Below are 24,418 nucleotides of genomic sequence, written 5' to 3' on the forward strand. Positions count from 1 at the left end.
ACAGATAAGAAAATGATTTGAATTAGAGTTAAATCTATTATTTAATTTGAAACATCAAAAAAACCACGATAAAATTTTCATTTTTCATTTAGATAAAAACCATTATTTTCATAAAACCTAAGTCACAAAACATAAGTGTTAAATACAAGCATCCCAAAATCAGCCTACCCAAAATAGGCCTAAATCACAAACTGCAAAGAATGTGTATGGCCAAGCCTTCACCTTTCCCCGATCATCTTAAATACCTAAAATAAGAAATCCACAACTATAACCCAAACTTAGTGAGTTTCCCAAAATAACCAACACAACGGAAATACAATTACATTGCATGCATATAGGCTTTGTTGGCCCATGGACTCAACCCAACCATCCTAGGTTTTTTTACATAGAGTCTCAACCTAACCATCCAGGTTTTTTGACATACACTCTCAAACCCAACCATCCAGGTTTGTTGGTCCACCACATGAAGCAGTACCTCAAACCAACCATCCGGGTTTGTTCGCTTTCCACCTCAACCCAACCATCCAAATATGTCGACATATGCAAATAATAATTAATCATATTCTGGTCCTACATCAAGTAGATAACACAACAAATAGGCCAGCCCTGGTGCCTTCGACCCATAGGCATAATGAGAAAACTCACCTCAAAACCAAGATGATAGCTGAAAAGAACGCAACGACAAATATCGACTCTATAGGTCACCTATATAACAAAAGAAGGACAGACCTCACTACACAACCCAAATACTACCTAAATTACCCTAAATGATCTAAATTTAATCTTCGTCAAAATCAACGGTCAACGGTCAAAGTCAATGGTCATGACCGGACCGAGTATGCCCTGCGTACTCCAACTCTACGCCCAGCGTAGAGGGTGGCTTGGCTTTTACTGGACACTTCAGGGCTATATGGTACATACTTAATCCAAAAACAAACCCTTTATTAAACACTTAACCCCGTAAGGCCTTTCACCCGAAACTCAGATCTAACCCCAAAATAGCATCCAAATTCATAAAATTTCAAGCTTTGTGATTTTGCATGGTTAGAGATTCTCGAAGTCCAAAACTCTTACTTATCCCAAGATTCTAAGACCCATAACTCATGCATGGATGGAGAGAAAGGATCAAGATTGCATTTTTATGAATCCATGCACTCCAGAACGTCTAAAAAAGCTACTCATAAGGTCTGGAATAGCTTATACCCAACTAGACCAAGATTATGGGACCAAAATCCACAAGAAAACCTAGAACTAACAAGATCTAGCAAAGCATTCATCAATTTCAGAACTTTATACCTCCTGGAGGATGCTAAGGAGATGTAAGGTCCAGATCCACAAGCATTGAAGCTTTCCAAGCACCACCACCAACTTCTTCTTCCTTCAAAAGAACTCAAAAACACACTCTTATGCTCACTATGCTAAAATATGGGATTATGGTTTCAACGTTGTTGTTTGGTGAAATGGAGGCTGAGAATGAAAATGCTTTATGACGGTTAAGGTGTTTAAATAGGGCACAAAACCCCGATTTTGGATTTTGGACCCTGGCCGAGAACCCCCTGCGTACTTCTTAGCTACTCCCCGCGTAGCTTATTAAGTCCTTGCAACATCTTTCCGTCTACGTAGATCGTAGTGGCCATCTACGACATATAAAGACTTAAGTACCATATTTGATTTACAAATTAAGGAAAGGGAATTTTACTTGAAATAACTGGGTACTACATAATTAATTCGAATCTTGCTTTACCTACAAGTTACTAAAACTAAAAATAGGACCCACTGGCTCATTATTTTCATTTATGACCTTTCTAAGAAGCATAAGAACGAAATTTCTATCTCTCCTCTCTCTCTCTCTCTCTCTCTCTCTCTCTCTCTCTCCTCGTCATTCAAGGATTTCTAGGGTTTTGGCTACAAACCATTAGAGGCATTAAACTTTTGGTGCTTTCTTTCTAATGTTTTCAAGAGGGAATTTTGTTTGGTTATTTAGTATAATAATCAAAATTTATGTAAAACCTAACTATGTGTTTATTTCGATTATTATCGAGTTCATTTAGGGTTTGTGATGTTCAAAGTTTATTGCTATCAATGGTGAAAACATAGATCCAAATAGGTTGCATGTGAACTTAGAGTTGAGTATTTTTCCTCCACATGTATAGATTTATAACCTATAAAACCCATCACTGGTATCAGTATGACAACAGGAAAACTTGGAGACAAACCAAATCAAAAGATGTATTATGTATAAGTGAAAACCACATTGTAACTTTGTTACATTAAATCACCATTAGCCATGAGGGCATGTTTAGATATATGTTATCATGTATATATAAATTGAAAAACATGCTTATATAAGTTATATATAGGTACATATTGAAAACCATGCTGAAATAAACTAATACAAGTCAACACAAGTCAAGGAAGTAAATTAAAAAAGCATGATTTACACCACATCATGGTGATTTCGATTCTTGGAATCTTGGAACACTTTAGGACCGAAATCAATTGCTTTTAGGATTGCTAGGACCGAAATCAAGTGCTTTATGGATGCTAGGACCAAAATCTCTTTCTTTGGATGAGTTTAAGACCGAAATCACCTTGCCTAAAGCCCAATAAGGCCGAAACCCTTCCTTAGTTGAAAGCTAGGACCGAAAACTCCCTTGTGTTTGCTACCAAGGCCGAAAACTCTTTGATTTTGGTGAATCTATGGTCGAAATCACCAATAAAGTTGGCAAGTGGTGTCACTTGATTGGCTGATTTCATTTCCCAAGGTGATAAGTACACATTTCAATGTAAACATCAACTCATAGCCTTATCATACCCTTCATATATAATACACAAATTGGATCCATTTCTCATTTACAGTTAACATATTCACTTCTATATCTCTCAAATATCTAACCCCAAACTCAAAGAGCAAACATTCCCTAGAACTTATAATTCAAGCTTCTTCCTTAGGATACATTATAAGTTCTTATTATCTACTTTTCTTCTAATACTTTTCAACTCTAGTTTCATATGTTCACACATTAATATGTGTTTAAACAATTAGGATACAATTAGCTTCTCGTATTCTAGCTCGAAGATCACCGTTTTCATCTCGTTATCTAGTCGCAAACACAAATAAGGTGAGTTCATACCCCCACATTATCAAGACTTTTTTTTTATGTTTTAGGGGGGAATACAAGTAACATACAAGAATATTTATGTTAAAACGCGAACCTTTAAATACGTTACTATACTATTTTACGAAAAGCGTAAAATACACAAAACAATTTTACTATCAATCGCGTATGATTTCACGAACAACCTTCTGATAAACATTACATTATTCATACAAATAAATATAAAACTATATATATTTCAAATACAAAACGTTCATTTCATCAAAGCTTTACAAATATAGTTTACGAAACTTTACCCCCTTCGTAACCCGTTGAGGAAAGGGTAAAATCATATAAAGTGCATATATATAATTGTTTTACGACATTTTCGACGTTATCCTAGAAATATGGGGTAATGTCATTTACAAACGTTTTCATTTCAAAAACACGTACACTGGTTGAATGAATTTTTGAGACATTGTCTTCGTCGTACCTAACTGAGGTATATAGAAACTCTTGTATTTATAAGCAGAATCTACGATACAAGAGCATATTACTTGTGTATAGATCTATATAGGACTGATGATCCCATACCCTGACTACTAGTTATAGTCAGACCGGCAGGTTATGGGTGACAAATGTCAAAAATAACTTGGCGCCTGAAGAACTAAGAGGCGGGAACTGCATCTTAAAAGCACGGTTATGAAAACTCACATGGGGAAAGGATTATACGTTTATTTTACACGAAAACACATTCCTTGAAACGGTTTTATACATGATTAAAACTACATATTACTACTTTAACATATGGAAAACACTGGTATATTTCGGAACATATACGACTTACATTACATTTATTAGAAAATATAAGATTTTTTTGGAACAAACATTATCATTTTACAAGTGAACGGCGTACATTTCAATTATTAGAAAATATCGGATGTTCCGGAAATGAACACGATATCTTTTCATGAAAAGGCTTACTATTTTTCATAACAAATTCTTATGAACTCACCAACTTAATTGTTGACACTTTTTCAAACAACTTGTATTCTTAGGAAATCAGTAAAACAGGTAATCAACAACTTTTGAGGATGAGGTGCTAAGGCGTCAAACAAATCTTTTGTCATCATATTGTAATTGACTTTTTGAAACATGTAACACTTACAATGATGTAACCTTTTCAATTATATATATATATATATATATATATATATATATATATATATATATATATATATATATTGATGTGTGAAAATAGCTACACCTAATTTTATATTTATAACCTAACTAACTTAACTAACTAAATTGCACCTAGGCAGTGTACCTAGTCAAATTATAGAATAGTTGGGTAAGTCGTGTGTCGATCACAGGGAATGGTTTTGACTAATTAATCTATCTACTACTAAATTAACCTAATTACTAAAAAAGAAATGGGATTTATCTAATTTTGCAAGTTTAGATAAACTTAATTCTTTAACACAAGTTCAATCAGTAAACAAAAAATTTATGTTAGTTCGAATCCACTTTCCCTCAATGGTTTATAAATTAGCTATGATAAATACTGTTGGTTACCAGTTAAGATAGTATTAGCAATTTAGTTCTAAATCTACTAACATTAATTAATTCATGTAAATCAAAGTATGTTCACACTTAAGTTAACACATAATCAATTATTTAATGGATTGGAGCTATGTAAGATTGATTAATTAAACACACTTATGGTCATAATATGAGTTCTCTAGCATAGCCTAATTCAGTAGTTAATTGCTTAACTAATATTAGTTTGATCCTAGCTCTAATAATTTAATGTTCACTAAATTACCAGATATTCTAGTTCATGCAGATTAATGGTCATCAACTACACGAAATAAGAAATCAAAGCAATCAAATACTAAATCAAATATGCTAGGTTCAATCAATCTAACACAAGTCTTAACCAACAAGTAAATCAAAGCTAAAGTATTACACCATGAGTTCCAGCTTCATCTAGCTAACAGAAGTAGCTAGATTTAGCTGGACATACTAGCTAACAAACACAAATAACTCGTATTCAAAGACATATTTAAGGTGTACCAAATTCTTAAATTAATATGAACTTCTCCTCTCCTTAGATGCTAATAGCCAATTCTAGAACTTTCTCCTTCTGAAAATCGTCTCCAGGAACCCTCTAGGCAGCCAAAAAGTCCCTTAAATCATAATGAGCAAGAGTATATATAATTGTCGATTTTTTCGTACTCATGTCGTGAATAAATAAGTCTCACGACGTGAATAGTAGATTTCCGTGTTGGCTAAGGACTCTTCTTCGCGATGTCTATATTCTGGAAGATTCGTGTTCACGTCGGGAATCTATAAGCCTCGCGACGTGAAGTCAGCAGATTATGTAAGCTGCTTCTTCTTTTAATCTCCAAGCCTCCAAAGTTCCATGTTTTGACATTTTTAGTCATTTTCTCCAAAAATGATTCTCTTTGGCTGCAAAATATAATTTAAGCTTGTAAGTACCTTTATTCAATGCAAATATCCAAAATACTAATAAAAATATAAGTAAATATTGCCTAAAAACATGTATAAATATGGCAATATCATATATATATATATATATATATATATATATATATATATGATGGTTATGTTTGCTTTCTTTACTATTATCCAATTTTATGATACAACACATGAAAGTCATCCACTCCCGGACGTTTTCGCCATCCTGGTTTGAGGTTGTGACAGATTGGTATTGGAGCATTGTTTATAGTAAACTAAGTATATCAAACCACATAAGATATACAAAATATAAATACAATGGGACAAAAACTCTCTAACGTAACATTTTCGTACATGTATACTTTAAAATATTATGATATTTTTATAAAAGTACAAGTACAAGCATACTTACTAGTTTGGTGTCGTAACAATAATAAAACAATAAGTATTAAGATAAGTTGAACACTATCAGTAAGCCTCGGGGTATGTAATCAGATCTAGGATGAATATTGCCTGATCAACTATATTTATCCAGGATGTGACTAATGTATGCCGAGGAATGGTTGTAGTGAACGACGAGTCTAAACTTACCAACAAAACATACAAAGAAGCTCTAAGCTTCAAATAATATTGGCGTATTTTGTAATACATTAAACTTACACACTTAAATTCTCTATGTACGTCTTACCCCTATTCTCGAATAGACTCTATGACAGTATTCCACTTACCCGGAGATCCCTACCCTCCTAACCAAGGAAACCAAGGTTGGATAGTGGAAGATCCAGAGGAGTATTATAAAGAGATTTAAGAAAAAGAAGAGGACGAAGAAGAAGTTGAGGAGGACACTGACTTAGAACCCAAAGTATACAACCCACCACAAGTCGTCCAAAACCCCGGACGTAACTTCCAGGGCCCAGTGCCCCGATGGGCAGTAAACTTGAAGAGATGGAGCCAAGAACAGGGACAATACCCACCCTATGGTGTGGAACGAGGTTTCTACAACCTTGATAAAGGGGGTTCAGCAGACAGGGCTCTTCCTGTCATGGTCTGTCGCATCGCCTGTCATGGCGAGCAAGCAAGGGCATCCGCCAACTAAATCATGGAGGTTGGTTCTACTGCCGAGGTTATTGCATTTTGTCTTTGTCGTATGGACGAAGATCATGATCGGACCCAAGATCATACTGAGGCACTTCAAAGGGAAGTTATCGCGACTCAGGTTGAGATGAGAGAATATCTGGAACTTCAGGCCATAATGGAGAGGCGTGTATTTGAGGCTAAGCATTGAGTGAAGGAAATGTAGACCTTCATAACTTCATCTCAGAGCCCAAGGAGGACCGACTGCTACGAGTAGTTTCCTATACTACTCATGCTATATTATAGATTAGGTGTTTTCTTTCCATATGTAAGTCTGGCCCTACAAATAAGTGATTACACTATTCCTAAGAGTCGGTATGCTGTCAAATTTTCCATTACATTGATGTATTGTAGACCTACTTAAAGGTCAAAATTTCCAACACTATGTATTAAAATATATATCAATGAAATTGACAAGCATTTTATTCCATTGGAATGTCACTACTTAAATTCATATACTTTAATCGCTCAATTTATTATAGTCGACTTCCTTCACGATTTGCTTACACAAAACACTAAAGTCGGAACATAAGACAAATGGAACTAAAATAACCTAGTTCGTTAGCACTTAACTTATAACCACTGTTGTAAACTCGTCATCATTTCATCTTTAAACTTTATAGTAGACAAATGCCTCCATGCAAATCCAACAGACGTCTCAATAACACAACAACAATACTGAGACCACCCCCACCACCAGAACCCCCACGGATGGATACTACTGTCTTTCAAGCTACTATGACAGCCGCTGTAACCGCTACCATGGCATAGATTAGCTCCAACGGTGCTTCTAGGGCTGGAATTGGTACTAACAATTCTAACCAAGGCGACAACCATGGCCGACCAAGAGGATGCTCCTATAAGGACTTCTCGAACTGCAAACCCAAAGCATTCTATGGCGACGGAGGTGTCATCGCCATAACAAGGTGGTTAGAGAAAGCTGAGTCGGTATTTGAAATATGTGCTTGTCTGGAAGAAAGTAAAGTCAAATTCGCAGCCTGCACATTCACCGACAGGGCCCTCTCTTGGTGGAATAGCCAGGTCAAATCATTAACACTCCATATGGCCAATGCTTTAAGATGGGAAGACTTGAAATTTTTGATGTTAGTAGAATACTACCCGAGGGGCGAGGTTCAAAAACTAGAACAAGAACTCTGGAACCTCAAAATGGAGGTTTCTGATATAATAGCATATACCAGTAGGTTTAGTGACTTGGCAGTGCTTTGTCCCGGGATGGTCACCCCGGAAAGTAAAAAGGTTGAGCAATACATCTGGGGACTATCCAGTTGGATTAGGTATCTAAGCCCATAACTATAATTGGTATGTATTTGACCCGATAGTAGCATGGCCCTTTTGGGTTGCCTTCACCGGAGCAATTTGATAGGATGGATATTTCAGAAAGAGGTTACTTATGATTTATTAATATATTATAAGAATAATATATTTAACTGAGAAATCATATTATTCAATTGGCATTGATCAAGAATTAATTTGGTGATCAAAAGAGACTGATTAATTTGGTGATCAACCATGAGGTAAATCAGTAATACATATAGTTTGGGCTAATGATCCATGTTGATTAGTGATGGACTAAATCTATGTGAGAGTACATGAAGAGTTAGTCCAAAGGGTCTATCATATGGATTATAGGAATACTTAAATGCTTAAGTAAATTTGGGTTATATGTACGAAACCCTAAGGATTCCACACTATAAATTGAACCCCTAGCCTTCACAAAATCTTCCAAGAGTTCCAAGGTGAAACCCTAGCCGATTTTTGTCACACCCCCAAACTGAAACGGCAGAAACGTTCGGGGTGGAGGACATCATGTATAGTATCACAACAATTGCATCATAGTAATCAAAGTACACATGACCATTACATTGAATATATATAAGGTATTTACATCAGTTTGATTCATTTTTGTATACATCAAAAGTATAGCAAAATATAAAAGACCGACTCTATACACTCCGTCTTCTCAAAAGCTGCAGAAGTACCTGTCTACTGATTTCCTGAGAATACAAGCGATTTTGAAAGAGTAACAACGTTAAATAGTTGAGTTTACAAACATGTTTTTGTAATGAAAAACTGTTAATGAATCCGTGAAAATGTTTTTATGTTTCCAAGAAAATTCAATATTTTTTTAATAATGAAAAGTATTAGCATGTATGTCTGGTTACCACCAGCTGTATTGTATTGTATTGTTTTGTATGAAAACTCTTGTATGAAATTCCCTGGGTACCACCAGTAATGTATAGTAACACATTGTATGAAAACCCTGGCTAACGCCAGTATGTGTGGTATGTTCTTATATGAAAACCCTGGCTAACACCAGTATGTATAATATGTTTTATTACTTAAAATAAAAACCATGAGTAGAAATCCTTGGAATCCCCCAGTTGTAGTATGTAGTAGTTCTATTAATGAAAATAAAACTATTAAAGAATGCAATCCCGTAAACAAAGGTTAATTTATACTGTTATGAATTCATATAACCATGCTTGATATGACCTAGTGATCCCTACGACATTCTTCAGGCGTCAGACGTTATGACATTTGTCACCCCAGACATGCCTGCCTAACTGTAGCTAGCAGTTTAGGTGTGGGATAGTCAATCCTGAATAGATCTATTCACAAATCTCACGCTCTCCCTCCAGGAGACTATGGTTATACTATGATGGGATTTAGCCCGCACCCCGAAGCATACAATTGAAGTGATGTCTCATAACCCTGTATTAACTAGTTTACGCGCAGTGTAATGTTCTTTTGTACTTAATTATGTGTGTATGTCTTGTAGAGTAAAAATAATTATACTTAAATAATTATCTAGTAATGTACTCTTGTTATCCAAAAAATAGCATCGTATACCATAAACTAGTTCTACCATAGTTTATATGTTTGTTATACGATGTACGATTATTAAATTTGTAAAACGGTGTATTGAATTCCAAACTATACCTATTATAGTTTTGTATGTATGTTTACTCGTATGTACTGAATTATGTAAAATTTCGATGATGCTTCCAAAGTATATCAACTTAGTTTGAATGTATGGCATGTATGGTACTGAAAATCTTGCAATTATCATTTTATTTTGAAAACTACCCTCATGCTCAGCATGTTACATATGGGATTAAAATATCTAAATATTTTTATAAACAGTAGTGATTTCTCGGTTTGTATCAATTACAAGTATGACAACCCGAAACTTCTACCTGGTACATCTAGTTAGTTTGTCTAAGTGAAACTCATTTCTGTTAACTCCTAGCACTGATTAAGGGTTCGTTTAAGTGTTTTAAGCTTGATTACAACCAAGGTCGAGATTAGGAATGAGTTAGCTAGTCGTATAGGGACGAAATTCAGCCATACACCCCTTTTGGAGGAGTGTGCGGCCGCACACATGGGTGTACGGCCGTACACACCCCTCATGGCCACACACCCACCCCTATATAAAGGGTAGACCCCTTCCTTCATTCTTTTCCTCTTTTGGATGCACACTACTTTCTCTCTCTAGAAACTTCATCTAAGGACCCTCCAAAGGCTTCAAAAACTTGAGTATTCCATCACCTAGGTTGTTATACTTGTAAGACCTCTTGATCTAAGCCTTAATTCATCAAGTTTCATCATGATCTTCATCCCTTGAAGGTGTACGGCTACACACCTTCATAAGGTTGGCCGTACACACCTTAAAGGCCCTCCAAAGTGAGAATTTGGCCCCTATATTCAAGTTGGACATGACCTTAGCCCTGATGCACCTCAAAATCGACATTTTGAGCATGAATGGGAAGAGTGCACGACTGCAAACACCTCTATATGGCCGCACATCTCTCTATACGGTCGTACACCCCTCTGTATGGTCGCACACCTCTCTGTACGGTCACACACCCCTCTATACGGCCGCACACACACCCTTAGGGTCGTACACCCACTTTGATGCTCATATTTGACCTCAAACTTGCAATACCACTCAGTATGGGACCTAGAACCACTCCTTGTATGCTTGTAGGACCTTGGAATCACGTCAAAAACACTCCCCTTCATGAGTGTACGACCGTACACTCATGATCCGCACACCCATGGCCGCACACACCTTTAAGTTGGCCATACACCTCCCTCATGCAATCCTTTAAAGTCCTAGCACTTAGTGTAAGTAGTCCCGAGTTCTTAGAGTGGTTTTCCATCGCAATTAGTAAGGAAATGCCTTCATTTGACTCCTTTATGTGTCATTACATATTAATTAGGATCAAATCGTGTTCAAGGCTTCACTTAAACATCACGCATTCTGTATCGATCCTTCATTCAAATCGCCCGAGGTGAGTTCATACCCTGATGCGTTTTCCAAGTTTTTCATGTTTTCAGGGGGAATACAAGAAAAAGCACAAGGAAACTTGTCTCAAAGTATATTATTTTGTATAAGATAATTATATTTTCAGTATGCTTTTAACACGGAAACAGTTTTACCAAACGATTAAGAAATCAACTCGTAGAAATAGTTTTCAAAACTAGAGTGACGAACTTATGAACCATGTAGTAAAATGTATCCTTTTATAAAGGATTTCATGTTAATCATAAAAGGATTTTCTATATTATTACTTGTAAATTTGTTAGTCTAAGTTGGAGACACGTCCTTGGTAACACTCCCACAGAATCTGAGTGTAGGACTAGCACTTATGACCAAAATCTCTTGTAGGCAGAGTGTGACTGTTGTGTATAGATCTATACGGGACTGACTATCGCACACCTCGCTGCTAGCTATAGTAGGACCGGCAAGTCAACGGGTAACAAAGTCATAAAGGATATTGGCCCCGATATGTGCCATATCAAGTTAATGTATGGTTATAAAACTCACAACCTAGATAGCAGAGATTTACTTTTGTAATAATGAATCAAGTGAACTAACCACAAAGTAATAACCATTTTGATTACTAGACGGTATTATAATACCTTCAGGATTTAGTTTACCACATATGTATTAGTTTTATTTATGTAATAAGGCTAATATACCTCACTGAGAGTAACCATAATTTTTAAAAGAAAACTACATTTATCACTATATGTATGGTAGATACTTGTACACCTCAGTTTAGAATGGATAACCAACCATCAGCTTTTAGGGAAAATATAGGATTTTCCCTGGATAACTCAGCTTTTCATAAACATATTTATTTTTACATGTGACTAACGGATATTCATATTCATTCCACGAATCCTTGGGATGTACATACCTCGTATGAATCGGGAAGTCATGGAAGGAATGGGTTTTCAAACACGCTTTTCATAAGAAAATATAGGGTTTTCTTGAGGAACAATAGCAACAGATTAATACTGGTTAACGTTGTTGGTACCAAGTGAATACTTCAAGATTATGTACATGAGAATCTTACAACCAGTAGAATGTGTTGTCTCCGTCTCTTTTCCTGTTCCTTGTTTGGTTGTGGGCTTGGGGCAGAACCATACAATCAATTGTTTGTTCGATTTGGATTGTATATGATTTGTATACTCTATGTACTCGCAGGAAGAACTAGCAGAAATCATTTTTACCTAACTCTTACCATATTAGAAAATGTAAGGTTTTCTAGAGAAGAATAATGTACTTTTCGAAAGAACAAAGAATAGATTTTTTTCAAAACTAAATGCTTATGAACTTACCAGCTTTATGGTGATATTCTTTCAAAACTGCTTGTATTCTCAGGGATTTAATAGACAGGTACTTCTAGGACTTTGGAGAAGTCGGCGCGTTAGAGTCAAGTCTTTCCATTTTACTTTGATAAGAACAAAACTTTGTATTAAGACAATGTAAACCTATTTCATAAATGTATTAAACGTTTGGTTGTGTTTACTATGCTTGCTATGATACAACTGTTGTGACACTACGCATGACGTCCTCCACCCCGGAACGATTCCGTCGTTCCGGTTTCGAGGTGTGACAGATTGGTATCAGAGCCCTTGTTTATAGCGAACTAAGTATACCGAACCTTACATGGTATACAACTATAAATACTAAGGGGCCTAAGTTCTCTAAACTAAAAGTATACTTTCAAAATATAAGTATTTTTATAAAAAGTATACAAGTATACCTAAGTACCTGAATCAGTGTCATAAGTAGAACAAATCAAAAGTATTTGGATATTGGAGATCGCAGTTAAACCTGGGCAGTTATGTAATCATGTCTAGGATCAATATAGCCTGATCAACTATATTCATTCGAGACATGACCAACATGTTCTTGGGAGTGACTGTGGTGTTGCAGGAAGCCTAAAACTTACCTAGATACCAGAAGAATTCTAGAATCAAACATAAGGGTTAAAATACTATAGGAGTATTTTTGGATGCTATAGCGACCGAACCGGAAACTTACCCAAGAATCCATTCTTCAAGAATCAATCTTGTAGCTATAATATATTGGAAGTATTATTAGTGTCGATGTCTGTTAACTATCCCTTTACCATCAACTCGCATAGATAGCATGGATGGATTTCATCTTCCCGATGACTCGTACTTTCCCAACCAAGGAAATGCTGGATGGCTCGAGGCAATGCCAGAAGAAAATCATGAAATTCCCTTGGACGATGACTTCGCAGAACAATTCCCCAAAGAGGCCGACTCAGAACCTGAAGTCGAGAACCTACCTCAAGTAGCCCCGATACCAAATCCTAACCCTCGACTTGAGTTCGAAGGCCCAACGCCTATGTGGGTCGGAAGCCTGGATAGGTGGAGTCACGAGCAAGGCCAACCCCGCCCGTACGATGGGGATCGCCGCTTCTACAAGGTGAACGAGGGAGGTCCCACAGACAGAGCCCTTCCAGTCATAGTCCGCCGAGTGGCCCGCAATGTTGAACAAAATGTGATGGCCATTCAAGAAACTGTGGATCTTGAGGAAGACTTGGATGCCAACACAAACCGCATTCGCAATATCGAAGTTGCTCATGGGATAACTATGAGAGACAATGAGGCTCTGCAACGAGACCTAGCTACCACTCAAGCTGAGGTAATAGACCTCCGAGCCCGCCAGTCAGTATACGAGAGCCACCTGCTTGAAATGGAGCGCCAGCTGGATAACTTAAGGATCCGTCCGAGGAGTGCCCGTCGCCGATAGGAGAATACTCTACTCATCTTTCCTTTTGGGTCTAATGAATAACTTTTGTATTTATGTTCTAGGTAGCTCTTTTCCATAAACATCTTTTTCCTTCATGTTGCCAAGATTCTTTCCCCTGTTAGAATGACTTTGACCTATTTTTAGGTCAAGGGTTCCGAAATATGTGTAATCTCAATTTTAGTTATGATGGCTACAATCAAATTTCAATTAAAGATACCTTAGATCGGTATCATGCAAATTAAACAACCTTATCAAAGTCCTATTACTATTTTTTCTTAAAAACATGTATCATAGGATGTACTTAGACGACCATTCCTTTTCCGCATCAATTTCATATCAGTCTCCATGAAAAGCTTCGATATCCTAATCGGCACGGGATGGTTAAGCCCCAAATTGTGCTGATATCCTTTTCTTCGAGAAAGCGATTTGTCTCAACCTTTCCCTCTTACGAAACCCTCACTGGTTATAGTGATAAAATTTGTTTGGACCTTTGTATCATTTACTGTGCCAAAGCCCGGAAGTATCTGCGAAAGGGATGCCATGCATTCCTGGCTAATGTTGTCAATGGGACACAAAAGTTAAGGGCCTCGAGAGCATCTCCGAAGTCTGCAACTTTCATGATATATTCCCCAAAGACATTCCAAGGATTTCTTCTGAGTGTCAAGTTGAATCCCGTAGTGACTTGATCCCCGGAACTACTCTTATAGCTAAAAAACAAGGAGTTCGTAAGTTTATTGTATGTGAACTTTATTGCATTCAAACCTTTTCTATTCTTGCTAGGACCACATCATGGGAATGTGGGTCGAATCAACGAGAGTCAGATAGAAAATCAGGGAATCTTAATGCATAGATAAATATTTAGGATACATCTAGAGGAAATCATTGTTGCTCACAAGCTTCTTTTCTTGACATGTAGCAGAATCATGCCTCCGAAGAAACGTAACCAACCCACAGGTAAGACGCCAATCCTCCAGATGGACTCAGCTACGTTCGAAGCTACTATCACAGCATCGCTGGCAGCCGCCCTAGCTGTTCTTAACACTAACAACACAAATGTGGTTGGAAGTGTTAATGGCAATCCAATTTTTGGTGTTAACCAATCTTAGCAACAAGTACCCAATAGAAAGGATACACTTGATCTCCATCCTAACATCCTAAAATGAAAGTTCAAAGGTAGTTGTTCAACCCAAAGGCCTACTGAGAGGCAACGAATTAGGATAGTCAGTACCCCAGCCGTCCCTGTTATTCCAACGACAACCATACTTACTGTAGAAATCTCCCACACTGCAGAAAATGCAACTACCATCATCATGGAGTCTGTTGAGTGCTGTATTGCACTAGATGCAACTGGAAGGGGCACACAGCCCGCAGTTGTAGAACCCTAGTCAAGTTCATCACTTCGACTACCAATGTTGGGAAGTCCAACCTGTTACCTCTGTGGAAGTGTAGGACATTTCAAAAAAGACTGTCGAACAGAGAAGAACAATGAGGAAATAGGAGGAGCCTGACCTCAGAGAATGAGGAAGCATCGAAGGACCCTGCCATATTTTGGTATGTCTTCGAAAACCCTGATAATTGTTCATAATTGTGATTACTTTTTCTTCCACACTAAATCACAAAATCCTTATAAGGTTTAAAAGCCCTAATGATCAAATTATGATAGCTCAGTGAATACACTAGGGTCAGTCGTAATTATACACGGGTTGTGTAAACCAAACGATCATAGAGAGATCTAGTAAGAATCATTTCATGAAAGTTCATAGTTTCAAAACATCAGAACCCTCGTGTTAGTAGTAACTTTTAACTTCGAGTCAAACACAAAAAAACACCAGAGACGTTCACCCAGGGGTATCAATGTCGTAACAAAACAATCCTTCCAAACTAACTTAACATGCTACTCTACGATGTCATCCCGCTTAGTCCTACTGAGTTTATGTTATACCAAACCCTTTTGTCTTAAATCGTTCAATCGCAAAACTCTCGTCGCTCATAACGTCAAACTAGATGCGAGCTTCGCAAATTCATCTCTCTTCGAAACTCGAAGGTATTCATGCGAATAGTATGAATCAGAACTAACGGATACAACAGTGAAGATCCGCTGAAACATCCAGCAAGAGTCTGAATACAAAAAGGGGAGACTCACCTGTGTATACCTTCGAGAAGTAATCCATTTTAATGGGATACCCGTAATAATTACCTCCAACCGGGTTAGCAAGTTTACCACGAAAATCTGGCAATTGCTGCAAAAGGATTTTAGAACTAAGTTAGATATGAGCACGACTTATCGTCCATGAAGAGATGGATAGAGTAAGAGGGCTATCCGGACAATTGTAAATACGTCGTGGGATACTCATCTACGCTTAGTTGAACTTTCTCATAACAACGACGACCTCTCCAGCATTAAGGTTGCGTCATTCGAAGCCCTCTATAGCCGTAAGTGTAGATCCCCTTTTTGCTGGGCTGAGGTGGGCAACACGCAACTAGTCAAGAGTCAAGTCCACGACAGTACTCTCACAAGTCCTGAAATCATCCGAGAGGTAACTGAAAAGGGTCGTACAAAAAGCGCTACGCTGATAAGATACAAAAACCATTGGAATTCCAAGTTGGTGACCGTGTCCTTTTACAGGTCTCACCCTGGAAAGGCCTGATACGCTTCGGAAAGCATAGAAAGCTAAATCCAAGATACATTAGACCGTCTGAGATCCTTTCTAGGATCGGTCCCGTAGCATACAAACTCCAGTTACCTCGAGCGCTTTGTAACATACATCCCGCCTTTCATGTATCGGACCTAGATAAGTGTCTGTCCGATGAGACACTTGTGATTCCCCTCGAAAATATCAATTTAAACGAGAATCTACACTTCGTGTTGGAATCATTTGAACTCATGGACCAGGAAGATTCAACGCACGAAACGAACGTCGTATCCCGATAGTGAAGGTCCGCTAGAATGCCAAGCGGGAACCTTAATTCACTTGGGAGCATGAGAATCCAAGGAAACAGGAGTACCTTCATCTTTTCTGGGTCCACGAGTCGTATCATTATTCTTGAATTTCGGGACGAAATTCCCTCTAACGGGGGGATGATATGACAACCCGAAACTTCTACTTGGTACAACTAGTCAGTTACTCTAAGTTAAACTCATTTCTGTTAACTCCTAGCACTGATTAAGGGTTCGTTTATGATGGGTTTGAGCAGCAAGAACTTTCCTATGTGCACATGCAAACCCTAATTGCTTGGATCTAGATTTCTCTAATTGAACATGCATTGAATCCAAGACTTACAATACTAGATCTAATGTAAACAAGTGATTCTAATCATATGAATTAGGATCTAGAACAATACCTTGGATTACTTGCTTGATACTTCTTCTTTCTTGGAGCTTAGAGTCACAATTGTCACTCCTCTAATGGCTTACAAACACCAACTAGCAAGAAGATGAATTGAGAAAGAGAGAGAGAGAGAGAGGAGGATGAAAAACAGGCCCTAGGGCGAGTACAAGTCATAGCGTACATGATTGAGCCAACTGCGGAAGCGTAAGGTACTCGGCTCATCTCAGCTATCTCGGCTTCGGTACTCGGAATTTGAGTCTTACTCAACCTGGCATTACTTTGTATCGGTGGTTCTCCCTTCTTAGAGTTTTCCATACTAAAACATTATAGTACCTTATCTAAGTAACTATTCTGACTAAGTCCTATTAGTCTCTTGCTTCCTTCCCTCACTATCCTTATTCCCAAAATATAGGAAGCCTCTCCGAGGTCCTTCATAGCGAAGTACTTACCGAGCCAGGACTTAACCTCCTGCAAAGTGGGGACGTCGTTTCCTATGAGCAGTATGTCATCGACATACAAAACGAGGAAGCTAACTATACTCCCACTGACCTTGACATATACACATGATTCATCTTCACTTCGTACAAATCCAAACTCTTTGAATTTCTCATCGAATCAAAGATTCCATCTGCGAGACGCTTGCTTAAGTCCATAAGTGGACTTCTCAAGCTTGCACACTCTATTAGGATGCTTCGGATCGACAAAAACCTCTGGCTGAGCCATGTAAACATCCTTAGCCAACTTCCCATTAAGGAAAGCGGTCTTGACATCCATCTGCCATATCTCATAATCATGAAATGTAGCAATGGCAAGCATCACCCTAATAGATTTTATCTTAGCAACTGGTGAGAAGGTCTCATCATAGTCAACTCCGGGAGTTTGAGTAAAGCCCTTCGCCACTAGTCATGCCTTATACGTGTGCACTTTCCCATCCATGTCGGTCTTCTTCTTGAAGATCCATTTACACCCAACCGTCTTACGTTCGGGCACATTGTCAACCAAATTCCAAACTTGGTTGTCATACATGGACTGAATCTCGTTGTCTATTGCTTCTTTCCATTTTACAGACTCTGGGCCTGCCATGGCTTCCTTATAGTTACTAGGTTCATCTAGATTTATTAGTGTATCATCACTAATATACGTATCCCCTTCGGTAGTAATATGAAAACCATAAAACTAGGGTTGAACTCTAACTCTTTCGGAACGTATAAGAGGTAAGGACTCGTCAATTGGTTCAACCGGAGTTTCCTCCTCGGGTTGAGCGCCAACGTTAACGGTTCCTTCATCGCTCGACTTGTGAATCTCTTCAAGATCTATTTTCCTCCCACTGTCTCCTTGGCTTATGAGTTGTCGCTCTCAGAAAACCCCTCTCCTCGCAACGAAGACAACATTGTCACTCGGTCTATAAAAGAGATATCCAAAGGATTTCTGCGGGTAGCCGATGAAAATACATCACTCACTTCGAGGTTCGAGTTTGTCGTGAGTCTCTCGTCTTACGAAAACCTCACAGCCCCAAACCTTGATATGTGCCAACGAGGGAGCTTTCCCTGTCCACATCTCGTGAGGTGTTTTGACAACCTTCTTTGTAGGGACTCGGTTAAGGATATGGGCGGCAGTCTCTAAGGCATACCCCCAGAATGAGATAGTTAGTGAAGCACGACTCATCATAGAACGAACCATGTCTAACAGGTTTCGATTACGCCTTTCTGCCACACCATTCAACTGCGGTGTCCTAGGTGGCGTCAATTGCGAAACTATTCCGCATTCCTTGAGATAGTCGTGGAATTCAAGACTTAGGTACTCTCCTCCTCGATCAGATCGAAGCATCTTGATTTTCTTGCCCAATTGATTCTCCAGTTCATGTTTGAATTCTTTGAACTTTTCAAACATTTCTGACTTGTGCTTGATTAAGTAGATATACCCATATCTACTATAATCATCGGTGAATGTTACGTAGAAGCGGTTCCCATCCTTTGTGGTGGATCTAAAGGGCCCACATACATTGGTATGTATGAGATCCAATAAACCCTCACCCCTCTCACAATTGTTGGTGAAGGGTGACTTGGTCATCTTTCCAAGCAAACATGATTCGCACGTGTCATCTTCCCTAAGGTCGAATGACTCCGACACTCCATCCTTTTGAAGTTTGGCTATGAGCTTCTTGTTGACATGTCCAAGACGACAATGCCACAATGATGCTCTATCCATACTATTGGAAGAATCCATACACAACACATCATTTCCTAGGTTATCTACAACCATAACAGTTTCATAAATTCCATTACAAGGCATTGCTTCAAAATATAAAACACCATTTAGATAAGCATAAATCAAACCATTCTCATTATTAAACGAATATCTAAATCCTTGTTTAAACAAACCATGAAAAGAAATGATGTTTCTTGCCATATCTGGCGAGTAGCAACAATTATTTAAATCTAAACTCAATCCATTACTAAGCACTAAAGAATACACTCCAATCTTGGTAACAGGCGACGATCTTCTGTTCCCCATGATTAGATTTATTCTTCCAAGCTCCACATCCCTATTTCTTCCTAGTCCTTGCAAATCAGAACAAATGTGGTAACCACACCCTGTATCAAGAACCCAAGAAATAGCATGGGATGAATCATTAGATTTAATTGTGTATATACCTGTAAAAGACGACTTGATCTTTCCATCCTTGATGGCTTGCAAATATTCCGGGCAGCTTCTCTTCCAATGCCTTATTTTGTGGCAATGATGGCACTCTGCCTCTTTTGGGTTAGGGTTGGGCTTAGCAGGATTAACCTTGGTCCCATTAGAAGAGGAACCATCTTGGGACTTTCCCTTGCGGTGGTTCTTTGAAGAAGCCTTCCTCTTCTTGCCCCTTCCTTTGCTCAATAGCCAAAACAGGAGCAGCAGACGGATTAGGAGATGGTGCAACAGACTTGTCCTTTAGGTTGCTCTCAGAAGTCCTTAGGAAACCTTGGAGTTTGCTTAGGGTGACATCTTCCTTTTTCATGTGGTAGGTCATCCTAAATTGATTGTAGCATGAGGGCAAGGAGTGAAGAACAATGTCGATAGCCAAATCTTCCCCAAAGTTGACATTCAACTTGCGAAGACGATCGACATACCTTTGCATCTTTTGCAAGTGCACGGCACGAGATTCTCCACTTCCCATTTTAGCAGTGATCATATTCGTTATGATCTCATAGCGCTCTTCCCTCGCTCTTTGGTGGTATCGCTCCATCAAGTCTAGATGCATCTCATAAGGATACATGTCCTCATAGGACTTTTGGAATTCGGAGTTCATAGTGGCAATCATGATGCAATGGACTTTCATTGCATCACGCTCATGTGTTTCAAACACAGCCATTTCTTCAGGAGTAGCAGTTTCTGGATTGATCTTTTTGAGCTTCTCATCGAGAACATACTCCTTGTCCTCGTAACGAGCGATCGTGCGAATGTATCTTATCCATTCGCCAAAGTTCGATCCATAGAAAGTTACTTTTTGACAAAGGCTCATTAGCATGAATGAGCTCGCAGCAGCGTTGTTTGCGTTAGACATCTACAATTAGAAAGGAACAAAGTTGATTAGAGTTAAGTCCCTAATTAACACCCAAAATGGAAATTTAGGACTAGGACCCAACAACATTATTTACACATTAGAAAAGGGATACCGTAATCCAACATGCAAATAATTTGGAGGTAAGTGAATGACGATTCACTAATTCTTCACCACGAAAAACATAATCTTTAAGTTTTAAATGTATTGAGAATTCCTAGATTTTGAGATTCATTGAACTTTTCAATGGCATGTTTAAATCTCGATATGCCCCTCTAGTTTGTGACTGGGATACCGAGGATCACAAAGCGGGTGTGAATAACCATGCAAATCCACATGGTGCCTTCATTGTTACAATCACCTATTTGATGTGCCGGTAAACCACACACGCTCCACCGAACTATGACAAACAATGAATCGCCCTTTGCCACCTTTGCTTAGAACCAATTAGTGTGCCGGTTAACCACACAAGCTCCACAAATATCTAAACAAGGGTGCAAAGTGTAATTTCATGGGATTACATCAATTCACTTTTCCTAAAGTAACTAAGATTGGGAATTTTATAAAATAGTTTAGTTACTTTATAGTTTCATTATACTTATTAATGAGAAGAGTTTTTCCCTATCCTACCCGTTCGGCTAACGACCCTCCACCAGTCAAGCAAGCGGTGGGTGTGAGTGTACACCCATTAAGCCCCATTTTATAGGCAGCAACCTTATCCCCACCTTATAGACTGGCTTCATGAATGAGGCCTACTAACGGTAAGACTAGCATATTTTAACTCATACATATATATACATATATATTAAGCTTGTAATAATATATAATTATAGTGTTGAATTTTAAACTTGTAAAATTCTAGGGTTTGAAATTTATATTATTAAACTTTTAATCACAAACTTAAATTTCAAAACTTGAGGACAAGTTTTAAACTTTTCAAAACATGAGGATCAAATAGCAAATAATGTAAATCAACAATTAAATTATCTCAATTTGATCTTATTCAATATTACTTGCAAGACAATTCACCAATACAATTCAAATAATCAATTATTATCATATAAGGAAATTATTATTCAACTAATTGGTAATTATCTTTTATTTGGTCAAGAATATACTCATATATATGGTTGAGATCGGATTTTAATGACCCAAAACAGTTAAGGAAAGTTTCCTCAAGAAAAACAGCAAGAAATCCTGAAACTACCTCTTTCTGACGCTCGAACTCGCCGAGTTCCCACTATGGACTCGCCGAGTTGGAGCTACTTGCCGAGTCCACAGTGGAACTCGCCAAGTTCATCAGGCAGAAGCATAAAAATCAAAATTTTCAAGCAACAAGCAATCAATCAATGCATCAATTCTTGGAGCTTAGAGTCACAATTGTCACTCCTCTAACAGTTTACAAAAACCAAATAGCAAGAAGATGATTTGAGAGAGAGAGAGAGAGGAGGATGAGAATACGGCCCTAGGGTTTCTTGCCATGCATGAGTGCTGATTTCCCTCACCCTAGGGTCCTATTTATACTATGAGCTACTAGGGTTTCACCTTTAACCCTAATTGAATAACTTAGGCCCTAAGCAATCCAAGATCCTCCTAGATACTAGGCTTGGACGAATTTAAGGTTTCCAAACCCTAAATTTCGTTCACCTCATTATCTATAAGGATACATAGCCCAAAACACAACTATCACACATTTGATAGTTTATGCCCCTTTATTCAATTAACCTCTTTACATCACCAAATTAATTCTTAATTAATATATGACTTATATTAATCAAATAACAATATTATTCTTTTAATATATTATTCTCATAATATATTAACAACAATATCTCTTCTCTCTTAACAAATCATCCTGTCAAGTTGCTATGGTGAAGGCAACCCAAAAGGACCATGCATAACTGGGTCAAGTACTTACCAAATATAGTTACAACCTTAGACACTAATCCAATAGTTTAAGCGTTCTAAGCTTGAGTACAACCAATGTCGAGATTAGGAATGAGTCAGCTAGTCGGCCATACACCCCTTTTGGAGAAGTGTGCGGCCGCACACATGGGTGTACGTCCATACACACTCCTCATGTCCACACACCCACCCTTATATAAAGGGTAGACCCCTTCCTTCATTCTTTTCCTCTTTTGGCTGCACACTACTTTCTCTCTCTAGAATCTTCATCTAAGGACCCTTCAAAGGCTTCAAAAATGTGAGTATTCCATCACCTAGCTTGTCATACTTGTAAGACCTCTTGATCTAAGCCTTAATTCACCAAGTTTCATCATGATCTTCATCCCCTGAAGGTGTACGGTCGCACACCTTCATAAGGTTGGCTGTAAACACCTTAAAGGCCCTCCAAAGTGAGAATTTGGCCCTTATATTCAAGTTGGACATGACCTTAGCCCTGATGCACCTAAAAATTGACATTTTGAGCATGAATGGGAAGAGTGTACGGCCGCACACCTCTCTGTATGGCCGCACACCCCTCTATACAGCCGCACACACACCCTTAGGGTCGTACACCCACTGTGATGCTAATATTTGACATCAAACTTGCAATACCACTCAGTATGGGACCTAGAACCACTCCTTGTATGCTTGTAGGACCTTGGAATCACGTCAAAAACACTCCCCTTCATGAGTGTACGGCCGTACATTCATGAGCCGCACACCCATGGCCACACACACCTTTAAGGTGGCCATACACCTCCCTCATGCAATCCTTTAAGGTCCTAGCACTTAGTGTAAGTAGTCCTGAGTTCTTAGAGTGGTTCTCCATCACATTTAGTAAGGAAATACCTTCATTTGACTCCTTTATGTGTCATTACATGTTAATTAGGATCAAATCGTGTTCAAGGCTTCACGTGAACATCCTGCATTTTGATCGATCCTTCATTCAAATCGCCCGAGGTTAGTTCATACCCCTATGCTTTTTTGAGTTTTTCATGTTTTCAGGGGGAAATACAAGCAAAAGTACAAGGAAACTTGTGCTTATAGTATATTATTTTGTATAAGATAATTATATTTTCAGTATGATTTTAACACGGAAACAGTTTTACTAAACAATTAAGAAATCAACTCGTAGAAACAGTTTTCAAAACTAGAGCAATGAACTTATGAATCATGTAGTAAAATGTGTCCTTTTATAAAGGATTTCATGTTAATCATAAAAGGATTTTCTATATTGTTACTTGTAAGTTTGTTATTCTAAGTTGGAGACACGTCCTTGGTAACACTCCTACGGAATCCGAGTGTAGGACTAGCACTTATGACTACAATCTCTTGTAGGGAGAGCGTGACTGTTGTGTATAGATCTATACGGGACTGACTATCCCGCACCTCGCTGCTAGCTACAGTGGGACCGGCAGGTTTACGGGTGACAAAGTCATAAAGGATACTGGCCCCGATACGTTTTACGTCAAGTTAATGTATGGTTATAAAACTCGCAACCTAGATAGCAGAGATTTACTTTGTAATAATGAATCAAGTGAACTAACCTCAAAGTAATAACCATTTTGATTACTAGAGGGTATTAATAATACCTTCAGGATTTAGTTCACCACGTATTTATTAGTTTTATTTATGTAATAAGGCTAATATACCTCACTGAGAGTAACCAGAGTTTTAAAAGAAAACTACGTTTATTAATATAAGTATGGAAGATACTTGTACACCTTAGTTTAGAATAGATAACCAACCATCAGCTTTTAAGGAAAATATAGGATTTTCCCGGGAT

Source organism: Lactuca serriola, chromosome 4 (assembly GCF_051521515.1).
Source record: "Lactuca serriola cultivar US96UC23 chromosome 4, Lser_US96UC23_V15, whole genome shotgun sequence".
NCBI classification, from domain to species: domain Eukaryota; kingdom Viridiplantae; phylum Streptophyta; class Magnoliopsida; order Asterales; family Asteraceae; genus Lactuca; species Lactuca serriola.